The sequence below is a fragment of the Aptenodytes patagonicus genome, chromosome 1 (assembly GCF_965638725.1).
Source record: "Aptenodytes patagonicus chromosome 1, bAptPat1.pri.cur, whole genome shotgun sequence".
Classification (NCBI taxonomy): Eukaryota; Metazoa; Chordata; class Aves; order Sphenisciformes; family Spheniscidae; genus Aptenodytes; species Aptenodytes patagonicus.
Window position 1 is genome coordinate 96483775 of NC_134949.1, and position 12259 is coordinate 96496033.

The following is a 12259-nucleotide window of genomic DNA, read 5'->3' on the forward strand; positions in this document are numbered from 1 at the left end:
CAAAGCTAGTCAGTTGGTGAGATGAGGCTAGAATTAAAGCCTTCCGACCTCCTTGCCTTACCTAATTTCTCTTAAATCAAACCTTAAATCTACTTTCCTTTTCCTTACCCAAGGATAAATGCAAAATAACGCAATTAGGTTCAATGAAAAAACAAATAGTAGAAAACTGATCAGAGATAAGAATCTGATTTAATCTCCTGTCAAATGGTGGTCTTTCTACTACTTCTTTGCCCTGGCAAAACCTCAATTGCCAAGGGGACCTTTGCCTTGTCTATCATTCAAAAATATCGTTCCTCTTTAATTTTAATACCCAAAACCTCCGGCCAAGCAAATATTTAGTGTGGGCAAAGCTTGCACCAAACAAACCAGGACCAATTCCCCACCACTGTAATTATCCTCCAACACCATTCTTTGCTCTCAAATAGCCAGAATATTCTTGCAAGGAGGCTGTGGCTCACTGGAGCCCTGAGGTGTTGTACAGGGCTGCTCCTGCCGCTTTTCCCACAGCAAATCCTTCCTTTCTCCCCCAGGAAAGTGCTCTGGTTTTAGTGTGGGCACATGGCTCCCCGAGCAGCGAGGGCTCACCTGTGCTGGTGGAGAGCAGAGGTGAAACTGGTACATGGCTCTCCTCTGTGCCCATGTGTGGAGACTTGCCCAAAGTCTTCCCAGGCTGTACCTCCGAAAGCAATTGATGCCTATGAGGGTTAGGCACTTGATGGAGATCAGGGAGTCTCTGCAGCGTACCTACATATCCTAAAAGCCCATGGCACTGGGGCCTCAGCTTCACGTCCATGAAATGGCCGTGGTTCTTCCCTGGGGGCTTTGGGAGGGAGAGGGAAGAGGCTGTGTGAGCGTAGCAGATGGATCACTTGAGTCCTGCCTCAGTGCCCAGTGTCCAAATTAGCTTTCCATGTGCAGATAAGAGTTATTTTATTCCCTGATTTCATGCATCTGGTTGTGCAGGGGAGATTTACCAGCATGCTCTACTGGACATGTTCTTAGGGAGACATATCCTTGGTTTAGACCCAAGGATAATAAAAATCAGTGGGGTATGCCTTTTGCCCCCTGCGCATGGAAGGGGAAATGAGACACTGCTTTGTGCAAGGATATTGCGGTTTGCTTATAAGGTAGTTTTTGGCACACTTCCTAGAAAGCCCTCTTGATTTTTGTTTGCTCTGGTTAAAGCAGCACTGATGGACTCCAGCCCTTTGTGGACTAGGTTGCTAGAAATAGCCTGTTGCTGTGGATTAGCCTTGGTGGGCAGCTGAGCCCCCCCAGCCGCTCGCTAACTCCCCCCAGAGGGATGGGAGAGAGAATTGGAAGGGTGAAAGTTCAAAAACTTGTGGGTTGAGATCAAGACAGTTTAATAGGTAAAGCAAAAGCTGTGTGCACACGCAAAGCAAAACAAGGAATTCATTCACTGCTTCCCATCGGCAGGCAGGTGTTCAGCCATCTGCAGGAAAGCAGGGCTCCATCACACATAATGGTGACTTGGGAAGACAAACGCCATAAATCCGAGTGTCCCCCCCCTTCCTCCTTCTTCCCTCAGCTTTTATTGCTGAGCACAACACTATACGGTGTGGGATATCCCTTTGGTGAGTGGGGGTCAGCTGTCCTGGCTGTGTCCCCTCCCAGCTTCTGGTGCACCCCCAGCCTACTCATGAGCAGGGCAGCCTGAGAAGCAGAAAAGCCCTTGATGCTGTGTAAGCACTGCTCAGCAGTAACTAAAACATTAGTGTGTTATCAACACTGTTTTGGTCATGAATCCAAAACATAGCACCGTATGAGCTACTACGAAGAAAATAACTCTATCCCAGCCAACACCTGTGCACCTGTTATTTTCAGTGAGGAGGACTAATAAGTCAGAGCTTTTGTCCTGGTATTTTGTTACAAGTGCATTGTTCAAAGGACATTGGGTGGACAAGACTTGTAGGTAAAGCTAAAATCTTTTATTAGACCAACTGTTATAACTGCAAAAAATTAAGACGCTCTTTTGGGAACAGAGTCATTCTTTGCTTTGGGGCTGTAGGCATGAAAACTAGTTTTTTTTCCACCTGTACCAATTAGTTTAATAAAAGACACAGGCTTGCAATTGTGCGCTTATAGCAGGTGACTGCCTCTGTACTACTGAGGCTAAAACAGGGCAAGAAGTATAAAAGTAACACCTGAACAGAAGCAAGTTCTGCAAGTACACAGTGAATGTAGAAATCAGGTCAAAGAAATGAACAAATTAACCTGTGAAATTCAATAACTCAACATGGCATGTAATCCAAAGTTCAACTTTGTTTAGGCTTTTATTGCTCGCACAGGACAACTGTTCCAGTAACTTGCTGCTGTTTGGGTTTCTTTTGAGTGTGCGTATTAGCACTGTTGTTTCAAAGAAGTAATAAAACTTCAAAAACTGGACTTTGAGTTTACACTGTTTGTGCTTGGGAATTGAATTTTTTTAAATGAAATTTGTCTTTATCACCTGGAGAGAGTGTGTGTGAGAGAGAGAGAGAGAGCAAGAGGGAGATCTTTACATATCTACATCATCTTGAATTTCAAAGGGCTTTACAAATCTTAGTCTTCCAAAATCTACTAAAATGCTTTGCTTTGCATATGATTATATGAAGCTCATTAGTAAGGGTACTAATGAGCCTCTACACACCCGAGGCAGATAAATGAGGTTCCAGAGTAAAATGATTTGCTTAAGGTCAGACTCCTGTAAGTTGACAGCAGAGCTGGAAATAGAAACCACTGTTTCCCAGTCCCTCGTACCATATTCCCACGGACGGAATGTATTTTTTTTTTTTAAAGATGAAAACACTGCTGTTTGTTCATGCTGTTTCGCTTCTTGTGCTTTCAGTGTAATCTTCACAAATGCAAATGTCCTGACCTAGAGCTATATAAGGCCTTCATTAAAAACCTCTCCACAATATCAGTCTTCATGCAATTGTATGAAGCAGAAGGGATAGCCCAATTTAACAATTCCCACGCCTCATAAAATGATTGGCCTAGTTTCTTTAAAGTGGGTTTAAGCCATAGCCCCCAATGTGATTTAACATGGAAGCCACACTATTAATTGTCTATCTTCTGCCATTAAGTTAGTGAGTTACTGGCAAGCGAGGGATACATTGTTTGTCTTTCATGCGCTAATAGCCAATTTTGCATTTTTTTTTATCTTTATTTTCAGGCTGCAATGGAGCACACTGACCTTCCTCCTCCCTTCTGCTTTGAGGAGCTGTAATTGGGATGGGGATGAGTGCAGGGAGGTGCAGAACTGGTGCTGCATGAGAGAAGCCCCGGTATCGGTGTCAGGGCTCTGCCCTGGACATGGGCAGCCACCGAAACACCCCATGCCCACACCCCGGATAGTGTTCCCACCCCAGGAATGGAGACAGAGGGTACCGCACCTCCATGATGGTGTGCTTTACCTGTGGAGAGTGAAACCTCCTCTGTGCTTTTTCTCTTCTCTCCACTAATGTCTCTCCTTCCCCCCTGTACGTACAGCATGCCTTTTCCTCGCTTCCCTGCTGTTGCTGGAGCAGAACAGCTGTTGGTCTTGTCAACAATTTGGAGCAAGGCCAGTGAAAGGGGTTTTTGGCAATTCTAGGCTTGCAGGGAAGACTTGCGGCCCAGAAAAAAAAGAAAAGATATACACACACACACACACATATGTATATATACACATATATATATGCATATATACATATACAGATGAGAGAGAAAGCAAGGGAGAGAGTCTGCCAACAAGTCTGCCATGTGAGTGCGTGCACCTATTTTTTTGGCAGGGCACATGTGACTTTGTGCCTGCACATTTTATGCCATTTCTATGTACTCTTCTCATCCTGAGCCCATTTTAAGCTTGAATGGCTGGGGACACGAAATCCTTCCCTGTGGTTGCGGTGCTGAGGAAGCCATCGGTACCCACGGTCATGGTTTATCTGCGACCGGCCTTTGCGGCACACGTGGCACGGATCATCCATCCCTGGGCAGATGTTGTTTTCTCCGCCAGTACTTGAGCTGGCGTGGGTAACGCTGGCAAGCGGAGTGTGGTAAACGAAAGCAAACAGTTTACTTACTTCTTGTATAAACCAAACAGATGAACACTTGTTCTACTACTTATCTCAGCAGGGCTGAATCAAATGATGGCCGCAGAATTCAAATACCTCACGTTGATTAAAATAGGGGTTTTTTTGTAGGTTATCTGAAAACAGACTACTTTTTCAATGCACTGAGACAACAGCAATAAAAGCTGTAAAACTGTGTTCTTCTTTTGGCACTAGCCCACTGTAAACAGCGAGCTACTGGGCCTAATGAGGCAATTCTGTACCATCAGTTTTAATAAGTGAATGTTTGTCTCCTGGCTATTCAGGTAGGCTATTACTGGTATTTTATATCACCGGCAACGTTGCTATATATTCTGCGCCAGCGCTGGCAAAGAGCAACACGATTCTTCCAGATAGCAGCCCTGCAATAGCATTTGTCTGGATTTAACTGAGAGAAAGGCCAGGCAAAGCCACTGCGCACTTGTATTTAGCTTTCCCTTTTCCTTGCAAACGTTATTTCAAACACCGAAAGAGTTAAATGAAATAATTGCAGGCATAAGCATGTTGATTCTAGCTTCTGTTATGGCAAACATAAAAATGTATTGACCTAAAGGGTAAATGTTGATTGAAGCAAAAACCTGACATCAATATAAACTCCAAAGCACTCTCTGTCTTGATGTTTGGCAAATGAACACTGTACCGTATATATAGTGTGGAATACTTAGGTTTGTTTTAATTAGATGGATGATAATCTGGTGATTGTGGTTCTCATTTCAAGTGTAACAATTTATGGCATGACTAATTCTGCTGAAAAAACCAAAACTGTCAGCGACAATTTGGAGGTCTGAGCAAACTGTTAAATGACGGCAATTTAGTCTATCAATGACATCGATGGGATTTTCAGAGAAAAAGATTCATATACTCTGCCTAGTCTGCCCAAATTCTTGGGGTGATTTTTTTCTGACCAGCGTGTTTTGTACCAATATTTCCTCCCCACCCAGAAATCTGCCGATGGAGATCAGTTTGTGGCTGAAGCTGTAGACATTTGGTCCCAGGACCATCCCTCCCGCCCCTGTAGATGTGCTGGTGCTGGTTTGGGCTTCTCCCCCTCCTTTTGCCTCCCACAGCCCAGGCTGGGCCCCTTGTGCAGGTCACCCCACCATCGTCAGCCTTTCTCCGCGTAAACCAGTGGACCTGAGCTCACATTTTTCTCTGTCCCCCGTTTTGCACGGCACTGAATTATCTCCAGAGAGTTAAGCAGCTGTGGGCAAGCTGGCCTGCCAAGGAGACGGCAGCAGCAAGGTTAAGTCCTGTTGAAGCATCATGGGTGCCTCAAAGAGGTCCACCAGTGTGCTAACTGGTGGATCCAGCAACGAGACTTCCACCATGTGCAAAATGAGGGTAAATTTTATTTTGCTTTTCCAGTAAAATCCCTAGTCACAGAGTGCAGAGATGGGTCACGGCTGGTGGTGAAGTGGATGTGTGGGTAGCTCCCGGCTCCCAAAGGTAAGGGATGGGGCCGGGTCCCAGACAGTGGAAGCAGATACAAGCGTTGGGTTGGAGCCTGGGGACGCGGGTGTACTGGGACAAGAGATGGCCGGGAGCTGGGACGATCTCCTGGGGGATGTGAGGGTGGAGCAGGAGGGGGTGGCGTGCCTGCAGCTCCGCTAGTGGCCATGCTTGAGTAAACTACGATTAGGATTAGATTTGTAAGTCTCCCAAGAAGCCCTTGGGAAAGTGCCCATTGCGATTCACAGGGCTTCCCCCTGCCTGCACCTCACTGTGTGCAAACCCCGACCAAAGCTGTTGCTGCCCCTCTGGCAAGGATGTTTCTCCAGCTGTGAAATCTGCGTGTTCAGCAGCTGCGTCTGGCTCTGCCACAGAGCCTGCTGTCAAATCTCAGCATATCGAAGCCCTCATGCACAGGCTTCGGCTCTTCACTGCTTCTGTGAATTGACTAAAGCTTGCAATCGCTTTTACAAGCCCCCAGTGTGGGCCATAAGCGTGGGTAACGTAAACATGTATGTGTCCTCCAAAGCAGCACCCAAGAAAAGAAAGGCAAGATGGAAGATGAAAAAAAATCAAGTGTTTCTTGGTTTCTTAAGACAGATCTGACCTCATACATAGGCTTGTGTTTTTTCCCATTCCTTTTTCCTCACCCTGATGTGTAAGCGGAGACTGGTTTCACAGAGAGTGCTGATCTTGCCAACCCAGTATTAACCCAGGGTTAGCTTGAACCTGGGTTTAGGAGAATGACTTGATCTGAAGGCAATTTGGAGCAGTGCTTTTTTCCCTCTGTTTTTAGGGTATCCCCCATGTCCCACTTTCAAGCATTTTTTTCCCTTTCAGAAACTCTAAAGGGAAGAAACTTTAATTAGGATTTTAAAATTAAATATAAAAGAGGACATTTTCAAGCTGCAGCCTGATTCTGGCAGTTTATGTCTTAAGAAAGAGATTACTGACTTGAGATCTGAAGTGTTCCCCATTTTCATAACTTGGCTACATTAAAAACACAGTGTGTGTCTGTAGATTTTCTTGGAAAATGCTCATGGGCTTAATGAAGAATTAAGCACATTAACTAGTTTTCCTTGAGCCTTGATGGATAATCTGCAGGTTTTTCTTTTAAAGCAAGAATACTTTTTTCCTAAGTATTTTCAGGTATTTGAGCTATGTGGTAAAACAAGGTCTCCAACAAGCATTTTTTTCTGTTTTGCAGGGTTTCTTCTCTGTGTTAGCTCTGGTGCCTTCAGCGAAAAGCATGGCAGACAAGACTGGTGCTTAACAGCAGAAGCCAGCTGGACAATCCCACCACCTCCTCTTCTGAGGAAAAGCAAGAAGGACATCGAAGTCAAAAAAGAAGCAAAGTAGAGAACTTGCATTTTCCCTCCTCTTCCAGGTGACTTTTAATGCAACATGTTTTTGTGACAGTAATCTGTTGTTTCAGGCCACTGCCCATGTATGTGGGTCTGGAGGGGACCAAAACCTCATGCTTCAGAGGAAATTTTGTAATCCACAGTAACCCAGTTATGCGATGTGGCACACGCAGGGTAAAGAAAATGGGAGGGCTTGTTTCCACACCTGCCACATCTCTCATTTGAGGACTGAACATCCAGTTTGTTAAGAAATCGTGGTGACATTTATTATTATATTATTATAATTTTCTGAAGTTGTGCAAAGCAGAAATTGGGTCTCCCACATTTTAATGGCGTGCTTTTTGTGTTTAATATTGCAAGGTAAAAAGCACCTGGAGGCAATAGAAGGAGGCACTTTAAATACAAAGCAGTTGAAAATGAAAGGCTCCTTACATGAGGCATAGCTTTTGCTGTGTCACCTGGATCATCAGGTGCGAGCCCGTCTGGGGGGCGGTCGTCTTGCCCCCCAGCTGTGGCTGGGCTCTGAGCTCAGGATGAAGAGTACGGTATGGATCTGGCCATGCAAACTTATCTTGGACACCAAAGGCATCTATTAAACTCTGACTCACCCTGCAGAGACACAGCCCACAGAGGGAAGGTAATTTTTCAAGGCAGTCACTCTTCAGAGTAAAACCGCACTTGAAGAAACCGTGTCCTTCCCGCCGATGAGCTCTGTGTCGGCACTTCTTCACACTGCAAATGATGTCAGGGGTATTCACCTGAACAGCAGAGCACTTTAGGAGATGAACCGCCCAGCCTGCTTGTCGCAATTTACCAATAAATCAAGGTTTCACGTAGTTTGTGAACTACTACTAGGTAATTCATCCTTTTCTTGGTAGGTGGGTGATGTTCCTGTTGCTAGACTGGGTATTTCCCTGCCTTCAATACTGACACTGTGTGAAACGCATCTTTCTCAGGGCTCCTCTTTCTGCCAGCTCGCAGCACACGGAGGCTGAGAGTTTGGATGTCTCCAGCCACATCACTGCATCACCAGGGAGGGTGACAGGGAGCAGCGTGGCAGTGTGCTGTGCATCCTATCTGACTTGGCTTTCTAAGGGTTCAGGGACCTCCTGCTCTAGCTCTTGCATAGAGCCCAGGTGCAGGATTCCTGCTTGGTCAGCCTGCCTTCCTCTTCCCTGCTTTTTCAGGAAAAACTCAGCAAAGCTGCCATGTACAGGTCAGGTAGAGGCTTCAGAAAGATGTGTCAGAAATCATAGCTGGCTGACCAGCACAATGGCAGGCCATTTCATCGTGTCGTAACGTTGGCTCTGCCGCTGGCTGCACATCATGGTTGTGTTTGGTGCGCTGGGATAATTTGGATGGAGACGAAATTCTGCATAGCTGGGGTGAATCACAGGCTGCAGGAGCTGCGTGAGCTCCAGCTGTGTCTTGCAGGGTGAGCTTGCGTTTTGAGCAACTCAGATGTTATCTTGTCCCAGGTTCTTTCCATGCTGTCAAAATCAGTGCTGCTGGATGATCATGCGGACGTCAGAGAGTGGATGGTTTGACTTTATTCTCCTTTTTAAAAGCAATTTGGTGCCTTTTATGAATTCTCGCTCTGGTATAAATCTAGCTAATTTGTGCCTATTCAGACGAAATCCTTAGTAGGCTTAGGAATTTATGTACTGTTGACTTGCTACACATCCCTTTACAGAACTGATATCCAGTGTCTGCGTTTGCAGCTGGACAGCATGTGGGATCTGGCCAGGGGTAAAAAAAACCTCATATAAATTACGAATAAACCCTGTCTGTGCTCTATGGTGGATGCTTCTATTAGCTGAAATAACATGCAGTCAGTTAAGTATTTGGATTCTGCATAACAACTGGAATTGCAAAGAAACTGAGAGCAGGTAGCATTATTATACAATTTATAAACCCAAGCTACACCCATATCTTGGGTAATGTGAGTGTTTATATACACTTACACACACACATATCTGTGTATCTATGTAGTTAATTCTTGAAGTGGAGCTGCTACTGTGTGTGACATGCTGCTTGACAAACTTTTTGGACAGAAGTGGAAGAAACTGCTCTTTTATTTGCTGAATAAAAATATAATGATTTAAACTTAGCTTTTTGCATTTGCTTCCCTGAAGACATAGTGTGCTGCTTTTGGTTATCTTTTGTATTGACGTCTTTTTTTTGGTTATTTCTTGTATTGACTTTTTTTCTCCATATCAGCTTACAAACTTATGGCACAGCTGTGCTTCTGGTTTTCTTGGGAAATACGGAGCGCTAGCAAATATGCAACTTCAACTCCACCAACAAGTCAGTCGACGCCAGCAGAGAAAAGCTGACAGCTGGCAGAGGCAGAGCGTGGCTTCAGCAGGGCACCAACGCGCAGCCTGGCCACAGGGAGCCCAGCTTTTGGCAGAGTTCAGCCCAGTGGCCCGTGGCCGCATGCAAGGGAGAGTTTAGGTGGCCAGGGTGCGCTTCACGTTCTGCCAAAAGAGCGCTGGGTGGGCTCCTGTTCCCACTTGCGGGCATGGTGCCGCTCCCCATTTCTTGCCGGGGGAGCCCCGAGGCGCTCGCTACCTGGTGAGGGGAGGTCGGGTGCAGGTGGTGGGGGCCACCAGCACTGGAAACTGAGATGAGAAGTCATGCATTGTGGGTACATCCAAAACCCTGCCGCCCTCTTTCACTCCCACTACCTCCTCGAGGCCAGAAGCGATGAAAATGAAATGGTAAGAAGCAACTTTTAATGGGCTATTTCTCTGGTAGGCAACCTTATCTGGCAGAAGAGGAGGCATCAAATGCTCGCTGATACTCTGGTTAGTTTAAACTAGCCAGTTGCTCTACATTACCACCCCCCCCACCCCCCCCCACCCCCTTTTTTTTTGAGAGAGATTTTCTTGTGATTAGAGACTTCTTTTCCCAGCACTTCATGCACTTCATTTCCGGCAGGGCTTAATTCCTGACTAAGACATGGTTTGCTAACAGCTTATAACCCTAAAATGGAAAAAAAATATTCTCAGATGGAAAAATATCTGCCCAGAATGACCTTAGCTTTAGAGTAAGCAGTGAAAGTACACAAAAGCATTGGGAGCTCATGAAGATCATCCATCTCCCTTGACAATTTGCTTGAACTGAGTGAAAAAGGACTTGTTCCTTATGGAAGATAGAAATGTTGGATACTTGAAGAGGCAAAGTGCACATACTGCTGCTTATGAGAACAAACCACTCTGTGCACAAAAAGACGAGATGCTGAGGATGTCTTGACTAGCAAAATCCAGACGGCTGAAAACCTCTTCTGAAAATCTGTGGGGATATATGCAGAATGAAAGTAAAAATACCTATGCTGGTTTGGAAATGCACATGCAATGTCTGGTCTGTATTTCTTAATAGGGGCTTACATTTACATCAAATGGATTTCATTACTTGCTACTGAAGAGATCTTCCTAACAGGCATGCATTTTCCTGTTATTAGCTCAGGTTAAGCCTTCCCCTTAAGTATAGATCTCTCCACACTTGGACAGATATCCTGATTACTGTATATGCCTTGATTCATGACCCCAAGGATGTGTACAGTGGTCCCCAGTGTAATGGCAGGGCTGCCATGGACTTCAGTCCTACCGCTTGCTTTGGATTAGCTTTTATCATGTTACTTTACTACAAGGGGACTGGGGGTTATAACTGATGTTTGGACACGCGGTATCTTGTGAGACTGGGTTTGCAGGTGAGTGCTACCATTAATCTGCATAGAGATTTTCTTTTGGTGGTAAGTTATGTAGATATATACTCTGAGTTCTCCAGACAAAGGCTTTTGCGATGGGAAAAGAACAGCAGTGATACAAGGTCCTCTCAAGAACGGCACTAATAGCTTAGTCTGACAGCTCTCTACTCTCTTCCTCTCCCCTACTCTCTCTAAAACTTCTGTATGTGCACAGAAGTATTTTTTGCACCCTTACAGTACACCCTTTCTATATGTTAAAGCAAATAAGCACTTGCACATGCACCCTATGGATCATCAAGCCTGCTCGGCACTGTCCTCTATCCTGGCTATTTGCTACGATTTTGCTGCCTTTTGGAACTGGGTCTGGATGTTATGACAATATAACTCAGCGACGGCAAAGCAATGAAAACAAACAGTTTGTCTTCATGTTCCGGCTCTTGGAAGAGGGATATGCCTAACAGTGGGAAGTCAGGGTTTACCTAAAAACAGGTGGAACCCAAACCACGGTAGGTGTAGCTCCACTCAGCTCCAGACTATTACATCAGCAAAGGACTTAATTCACAGAAAACATCTAAGGGCTATAAGTATGAGGGATCTAGAATTAGTATGTGCACATTAATAGCAATTATTTTTTTTCTGGGAGTGATTACTGGAAAATGGTGGTGTTGCTAAGTAGTTGGTCTCCCTTCCAGCTCTGTAATATTTGTATTCCTTTGCCTTTCTTACTGTTTTATGTGGATTTTTTTTTTCTGGTTTTGTTTGTAAACAGGGCAGCAGGTGCCAGGGCCTAAACCCTATTAAAGATCTAATCCAAAAGCTGTGAAAGTTGGTGATTATCTTGCCTATGAGCTCAGCTGACTAACAAGCTAATAGTTGGACTAGACTAACAAGCTAATAATAGGATTATTTTAAGACTTGAAACAGAGATTAACTAACTCTTCCATACGTTTACAGCAGTAATTCTGGCTAGTCTTTTTATCCATATGGACTGGGGTAGTTGATCCTTTGCTCCCTCACTTCTACCAAAGTGTTTTTGAATGGTAATGTTATATAAATTTTAATGGGAAACTGTGGATTTGGAGTGAAAGAAATTTTACATGAACTGTAGTTGGTCCCCCAGCCAACTTTTGATGTTTTGTTGTTGAGGGGAAAAAGCAATATCTGAAAAGCTCTGGTTTGTAAATTCTGCTGCACTCCGCCTGCTGAGAGCCACTGTCCTTAGCCTGCCTCACCTGCTCACGCTCCTCACGTGTCCTTGATGCACAGTGATGCCTCTGCATCTGGTGCGGTAACTCACTGCCACACTAAAAGTCTAAAATCCTCTGAATGTCTCCCCTACACCTCTCCCTATCACCTACCCCTATCCTATCTGGCTGGGGGGATTCTCTGATACCCCAGAAAAGTGCAAGATTAGTTGAAAACTCGACCCGGCAAAAAGGTTACAAGTGTTTGTTGCTAGTGGAGATGGTGACTTCTGATTTGGTCTATCCAAGTCTATCCAAAAGGACATCTGGTGGAAATGGCAGTAATGTTATCTTTTCCTTCTTTGTTTTTGAAATTAGACCAAAAATTGCCTACGTACATGATTTAAAAAATACTTGCCTCTTTGGTAGGGTTAAAACTGGGGTCTGAAGGTTTCTTTG